Source organism: Panicum virgatum, chromosome 3N (genome assembly GCF_016808335.1).
Source record: "Panicum virgatum strain AP13 chromosome 3N, P.virgatum_v5, whole genome shotgun sequence".
Lineage (NCBI taxonomy): Eukaryota > Viridiplantae > Streptophyta > Magnoliopsida > Poales > Poaceae > Panicum > Panicum virgatum.
In genome coordinates, this window is record NC_053147.1 from 50,660,818 (window position 1) to 50,668,988 (window position 8,171).

Consider the following 8,171-nt stretch of genomic DNA (forward strand, 5'->3'; position numbering starts at 1 on the left):
AGGGAGGAGTTCTTGCTCATTTCTTCACCACATTTGTGAAGATCTTTGATTCCCCGTCCATCCATCGGCGCTAAAGGTTTGGGGCTTGTTTTTCTCTTCTTCCTTGGCTTGTATAGCTCATTTCATGCTTTAGAAATAGAGAAAATGTGTAGCTAGCTCATTTCTTGGACATTTAGCTAGATTGCATATGTAGGTGTGATTTTCTTTTAGATTTAGATGAGTATGTGGATAGTAGAAATTTTTAGAATGAGTGTAGACACTTCATGTGATGTACTTGTATACATGACCATATTGTGGATAGTTGATTTTTGTATTCATGAATGAATTAATGAAATGAGTATATTAGAATTTTTTGTAATATGAATGAATTATTCATGAATGTATTTATTCAGTACTCTAGTGTACTCCTGGAACTGAAGGGTGTCAAAGTAATTAGAAGTTATAGAGAATTCTTTCAATTAATTAGAGATTTCTTTAGGATTAATGATACATTTCGTCTTTTTATATGATTTCATTGTTATTTGCAAGAGTTATTAATCTGATCATTGTAATTGTAATAGTAAATAATTTAGGTTTGATATATTTTATTTATTCAATACGTGTAAAGAATTCAAATCGATTTATTTAAAATGCAGATGGACCGGCAATGGATGTACAATGCTGACCGACGTTCGAAAGAATTCATTGATGGCCTGCATTATTTTTTGTCTGTGGCTGAGGCAAACAAGCAGAATGGTTTTATGTGCTGCCCATGTGTTCATTGCAACAATAACAAGGATTACTCATCTTCAAGAATCCTACACAACCACATTTTCGCAAATGGTTTCATGAAGAAGTATGTTTGTTGGACGAAGCACGGAGAACAGGGGGTTACCATGGAAGACAATGAAGAAGAAGATTTTGATGACCACTTTCCCAGGAATGCTGGAATCGGTGCATTCGATGACGATATTCCCATGGAAGAGCCCGAAGTAGATGTAGCAGAAAATGATCCCAGCGACGATCTGGGGCAGGCATTACACAATGTGCAGGCAGACTGTGAGAGTGAAACGGAGAGGTTGAAGTTCCAGAAGTTGTTAGAGGACCACCATAAGTTGTTGTACCCAGATTGTCAAAATGGATTTAAGAAACTTGGCACCACCTTGGAGTTGCTGCAATGGAAGGCGACAAATGGTGTATCCGACAAGGGATTTGGTGAATTACTCAAACTTGTTAAAAAAATGCTTCCTAAGGACAATGAATTGCCTGCCACAACGTATGAAGCCAAACAACTTGTTTGCCCTTTGGGACTGGAAGTGCAAAAGATACATGCATGCCCCCAACGACTGCATCCTCTACCGAGGCGAGTACAAGAATTTGGATGCATGTCCCGTATGCAGTGCATTGCGTTACAAGATTAGAAAAGATGATCCTGGAGATGTCGAGGGGGAGCCTCCCCGGAAGAGAGTTCCTGCGAAGGTCATGTGGTATTCGCCTATAATACCACGTTTGAAGCGTCTGTTTAGAAATAAAGATAATGCTAAGTTGATGTGATGGCACAAAGAGGAACGCAAGAAAGACTCGATGTTGAGACACCCCGCTGATGGGTCGCAGTGGAGAAAAATAGATAGAACGTACCCTAAATTTGATTTGGATGCGAGAAACATAAGGTTCGGTTTGAGTACGGATGGCATGAATCCTTTTGGTGAGATGAGCAGTGGTCATAGCACTTGGCCTGTGACTCTTTGTCTGTACAATCTTCCACCATGGCTCTGCATGAAACGAAAGTTCATCATGATGCCAGTGCTTATCCCAGGTCCAAAGCAGCCCGGAAATGACATTGATGTGTACCTAAGACCATTGGTCGAAGAACTCTTATTGCTCTAGGGCGATGAAGGTGTACGGATGTGGGATGAATACAAACAGGAAAACTTCAACCTACGAGCATTGCTGTTCGTAACGATCAATGACTGGCCTGCTCTTAGTAACTTGTCAGGACATTCGAACAAGGGATACAAAGCATGCACACACTGTTTAGATGATACCGATAATATATGGTTGACTCACTGTAAGAAGGTTGTATACATGGGTCATCGTCGGTTTCTTCCCATCAGGCATGCGGTACGAAAGAAGGACAAGCATTTCAAAGGCCAAGCGGACCACCGAACAAAACCGATGCACCGTAGTGGTAAAGACGTCTTCAACATGGTAAAAGATCTAGAAGTTATTTTTGGAAAGGGGTCTGGTAGCCAACCTGTTCCGAACGAAAACGGAATGGCGCCCATGTGGAAGAAGAAATCTATATTTTGGGAGCTACCATATTGGGAAGTCTTAGATGTTCGTCATGCAATTGATGTGATGCACCACACGAAGAATTTTTGCGTCAACCTGATAGCATTCTTGGGAGTGTACGAAAAGACAAAAGATACAGTAGAAGCACGTCAAGAATTGCAACGTATGGAAGAACGAGATGCCTTACATCCACAACAGCGAGATAATGGACGACAATACTTAAGTCCTGCCAGCTATACTCTTAGCAAGGAAGAGAAAGAAACCATGTTTGACTGCTTGAGCAGTATAAAGGTTCCATCTGGATACTCATCCAATATAAAAGGAATCTTAAATTTGGCAGAGAAGAAATTTACAAATCTCAAGTCCCATGACTGCCATGTGCTTATGACCGAACTTCTTCCGGTTGTGCTGCGGGGGATTATGACTGTTCATATAGAAGCCGGCAAAGAAGAAAGAATGATGAGCGGGAGCACTTGCGAAGGCTAGAGGAACGGCTCATGTCACACGATCAAAGACTGGAGGAAGAGGTTCAACGCCAAGTGGCCGTAGCAATGAGCCAGCAACAGCAAGCGCAAACGGTGCCTCTAGAGCCTAGTGTCGCAGCCGATCACCTGTCTCAGAGGAAAAGCAGCTGCGCTTCCACAGACGTCGCCATCGCCGAGCCCACGGGGATCCAGGCCGCAGTTGAAGCGTCGGCCCCGCAGCGATTTCCAGTGGATGAGATCACCCACCGGACACCTTGTGACCTGCAGACTGCCGTTAAGAACTTAATGTTCACTGTTGCGTACGGTACCGCCATGCCAACCGAACCAGGCGACGTGTACCACGGCCAACAAATTCTGCCTAGATACACAAGAGTTGGCGTGGAGCAGGTGTGCCAGGGTTGGGAGACGCTCGAGCTTGATATTCCTGGAGGCGATCGGGAGAGGACATCCTATGGGATAAGCGCTACATTGTCCTAAAGTCGGATGATCAAACACCAAGACCGGCATCTCAGCATGCCTCTCCAAGACCGGCATCTCCGCAAAACTCCCCAAGGGCAGCACTGTCTCAGCAAGGTTCACCGACACATTCTCCATCACCATCATCTCATGCGCCGATGAACACTCAAGCGTCATCGTCGCCTCCATGGTCACCCCCTCCGCCACCGGCAAAGAAGCAGAAATGGCCGCCGGCAAAGAAGGTAGCTGCACCGGCTAAGGAGCCTCCAAAGAAGAAGAAGGAAAAGGAGAAGAAAACCAAGGAGGCTCCTATTAAACCCTGGGACATGAGCCTTGAAGAATGTGATCGGATAACTCAAGAAAGAGTTAAAGAGCACTTCAAGCCGAAGCCGAAGCCGGAGTCCGAGAAAGTGATAAATCCGATAGATTTGAAATTTTTTAAGGGAATGTGCGAAGTAAATAAGAGAAAACTACTGAGAAAAAGAAGAGACAATCAAAGTCGTCGTCGTCCGACGTTCCACAGCTCGGAGCCCGAAAGAAACAATCAATAGAGCCTCTCATAGTGGGACAGACGACGCAAGAACAAGACTTTGTTACATTTCTGAAAGAATCAAACCTGACGGCCGCTCAGATTGCAGGGGGAGAAGATATTCCAAAGGCCGATGTGGTCGTCAAATGGACGTTTGAGATCGGCAAAACTCTTGTACCCCCCGAAGTAGTGTCTGTGCTTCCAACGCAAATGTATAAGCTGCACCAGCACTACATGCGTGCGATGGCCGATTGCATCTTCATGCAGGGCGCAAAGATTAAAGATGACGATTTCTTATGGGGGGAGGCCATTATATGGATAAACTGGAAAGAAATTTACCAACTATTCCATCAGGAGGCCCTCGATATCTCTATGGTCGGCTTGTGGGTTCTGTAAGTATTTTACTCTCCTTACGTATTGTTTTGCATGATCTCAACATACTGATCTCTTGATTTATTCGGTATCATGTAGAATGGAGATACATACTTGCAGAAGAAAGGGATACTCTCACCTCGGCTTCATCGACCCAATTACTTGTAATTGGAGGCTTCTACGTGACAATTCCGATGACATATTCCAAAACTTGTTCAAGTACATAAGCGTTCATCACAACAAGCAAATGATATTGTTTCCTTATAACTTTGCGTGAGTGATTCCTTCCGTCTAACTCTTTCTATTCTGTAATCGAATTGTTTAAACCTTAACTACCAAGAACTGCCTCCGTATAATCTTGCAGTGAACACTTTGTCCTAATTATCATAATTCCCGAGAAGAGCCTACTCGTGGTTATGGACTCATTGAGGAGACCTCCAGAACAATACGAAAATCTTCTTAACATGATGAAAAAGTAATTCTACCACTACTCCGTCCATGACCGATAATTTGAATCACTTTGTTACTTGACTATAATTGTTCTAATCATGCACAGGGTTTGGAAAGAATTCGCTAAAAATCATCCAGGCAAATTTGACAAGGAATTGAAGATCAAGACAGATTTTCCGGTACGCGCTTGGATGATTCGTTGCACGATTCATTAGTTTTATTATATATTCATGTAAATACCTGATAATTTCTTCTCTCTTAAAGTGTATGAGGCAGAAATCAGGCACTGTATTGTGCGCATACTATGTATGCGAGAACATCCATGGTCTGGTAGGTCCTCCAAAGGGCTGGACAGATTGGGAGGAGGAAGTAAGTAAAAAAACTTGTTAATATTTGAACTCGTATTTTAATTAGTCGAAATTAATTATCCCCTTTTTCCATAGGTCGGGGAGATGCGCGATAAACTCATACCGGAGGAAAAGATTATGGCGATTCAAGAACAATTCTCCGGATTTATTGTTGAGCAAGTCCCCGATCCAAAAGGCGAATTCTACTATGATGGAATATCTAATATTGACAATCACAGCAAATATGACAATATACGTGTATATATGTAATTAAGAACGAATATAACTATGTAAATATATATGTGTGTCTATGTATTAAATTTCTATTTATGAGTATGTATGTATGCATTAAATTTCCAAAAGGCGAATTCTACTATGTAATTAAGAACGAATATACCTATGCAAATATGATGGAGTATGTATGTATTATATATATAAGCACTCCAATAATATATATGTGTATATATATTTATATAATATTGGTCCTAGACATTTTCATATGTAAAGGAATTCACATGTATAGATATGTGTATACATATATATATATATATAAGTGAATTAATTTATATATGAAAACTATCTAGGACAAATATTATATAAGTAACTATATATATGTATATATTAGTGGAGATCATACACACTGAATTCCAATATATAAGTTTAATTGAAATGCAAAAGTATAATTGAAATAGAAAAAGAATTGAGAAAAGAAAAACATGAAAAAAAGAGACCTTTTGTCCCGGTTGGTAACACCAACCGGGACAAAAGGGTGCGCCAGCCACGTGGGCGCTGGCTGCACCTTTTGTCCCGGTTGGTGTTACCAACCGGGACAAAAGGTCCTCTTTTGTCCCGGTTGCCACACCCGGGACAAAAGGGGACCCCCTTTTGTCCCGGACAGGCGTTCCCGGTTGGGAAACCGGGACAACAGCGGTTTCCCAACCGGGACAAATCAACGTTTTTGTAGTAGTGGTATGATCATTTTCAGAATACAAATATATGAACCAGTTCACTTATAAATTGCTACTGAACTGCAGACTCTTGCATATACTGAATTTTCATTGTTTTGTTATGGTGCTTATGAGTAGTGACAGTAATAAAGCATTAAGATTCAATATAATCTGCGATTTTGCTATCAGTCTTGCTGAAAATGCATTCAAATCTCAAATGAACCGGATATTCCACTTCTAATATCTTACACTTCACAGGCTGCTGTTTTCTGCATTTTTTTAATCAGATTACATCTGCCATTTTCACGAGCTCACATCTTAAGTCCATCAGTAAGAACAAAATGCAAATATTTGTTACTATCTGGAGCATATATTTGTGAAAATATAGTACAGCAACCTTTTCCCAAGTGTATGTAAGTGACCCTGTAGCACCTTCTTGTAAATTCCTATTCATTATAATATATGAATGAAGGGGATGCTTCTGCATTCTATTATGTTAGTGCTCTAGCTAGTATCCAATAATGCATCAGCCGTTAAGAGAATGAGTCCAAAGTCCAAATCTTTGCTTTTTGAAAATGACGAATATTCCAAAGATGGATGCTCTAACATTTTTCAGATATAATCTAGTTTAGCTTAATAAAGTTGTCCATTCACTTGAGTCCAGGATAAAAATATCTTCTGGAAGGCATGTTCCATATATGCTGAACTGGCACAACAATCCTATTATACTCTGCTCAGATTAAGTCTGTTCATTTCGGACATTAAATGTATGATGCTAAGCTAATAATTATATTCATTTATTTTCCTCCTTTCTATTTATTTCCTGGCAAAGTTTAGCATTTGTTTGCTTAGTTTGTGATGTGAGTTTATAATCTTTGATTACATCATGTTTCCTTTAGTTTCACAATTTTTGAGCTTCACTTTTATTACAGAGAAGATTCACTTAGTTTCCTCATTTAGACTTTATCAGATATGTTTTGCATATGAACAAGATAAATTGGTAGAATACAATATCAGTGCTATATCATATTCTATCACAATAAAATCTCACTGTTGTAGATTCTTTGGAAGGGGAACAGAATGGAAGACATCAAGAGGACTCCCAGGTAAACATAGACTGTTATTTAGTCAATATGAAGCATCACGAAAGAAAGTAATTGACGAATCATCAGCTATTCTTGAGGAAACACAGAAACAAGTTCACATTGACATTCTGAAAATTCATCTGGTCTATTGTCAGTTCTCCGTTTATATTCACAGTGAGTTTTAATCATGTCTCTGCAAGGCTGAACTGATAGAAAAACTAATAGGACAAGCATGAAAGACAGGCACTTCAAGAAGATAATTGAGCACTTAGAGATGGTAATCAAGTCCTTCATGAAGAAAATCGGAAGGTTAACAATCATGTGAGCCGAATGGAAGAAGAGTGGGCACAAATAAAGAAGTGTGAGTGCTAATTGTAGCCAACATGAATAGCCAGTATCTGTAAGCCTCTACACTAAAAAAGATGTATTCCTAATCTACTTTTTTTTCTTTGTTTGGGTGCTGATATGAAACTTACATATTGTAGGGTAGGGATCAGGATGGAGAAGATTATTAGAAGCAAGACAAGTGAATGGTTATTGAGGAGGCCTCTTGCTGCTAGGATTAGCCTTAAGTTAGTCTCTGCTAGTTTCTGTCTTGGACAGATTGTTTTTTCTCTTTCAGAAAGAAACATCTTCAAGTACTGTGATTTACAATTATGTTTGTTTTTGTAAATTTATTTATTTTACTTGCATTCTCCTTTTAAAAGGTATGTGGTCGTTGCACGTGGTACAAAGTGGTGCCAATGTAAAAACATTACCTATACCAATGTGGTTGCTAAAGTTGTTGAAGTGGTCGTTAATGCTACCTAATATCTAGTGAACTATTGTTAGCGACAAAATTGTCTTCGTTGTTGCTGAAAAAAGGGTTGTTCATGCCTCATGCAACATGGTGTAATAATATTAACGAAGAATATTGTGGTCGTTATTATTAGAAATGTGGTCGTTGATACGCTAGTATCAACGACCACATATTGTGCCGTCGTTAAAAGGTTAACGATGGGAAATTGTATGTGGTCGCTAATAGTATTAACGACGGAGCTTTTAACGACCATGAACGACTACATTTTTGTGGTCGTTAATACCTTTTAACGACCACATCTAGACTTTTAATGACCACATATCCTGTCGTTAATACCCATCCCTCTTGTAGTACTCCACGTTGTTGAAGCACTCACGAAGAGTATCGCTTCTCGGTCACCAAGTCTCTACCGGGTCTCTTCTTGCGTCGC

General features: G+C 40.1%; 1 long non-coding RNA gene across 2 annotated transcripts; it reads left to right on the forward strand.

Moving 5' to 3' along the window:
* The first annotated feature begins 6,541 nt into the window (after positions 1 to 6,541).
* LOC120663333 lies at positions 6,542 to 7,752 on the forward strand. 2 transcript variants are annotated; one of them, XR_005670477.1, is made up of 3 exons: positions 6,542 to 6,963; positions 7,143 to 7,342; positions 7,428 to 7,752. It is a non-coding gene; the product is annotated as an uncharacterized LOC120663333 (long non-coding RNA). The 2 variants fall into 2 exon arrangements; XR_005670476.1 differs by lacking the exon at positions 6,542 to 6,963 and having other exon boundaries at positions 6,991 to 7,342.
* Positions 7,753 to 8,171: the final 419 nt, after the last annotated feature.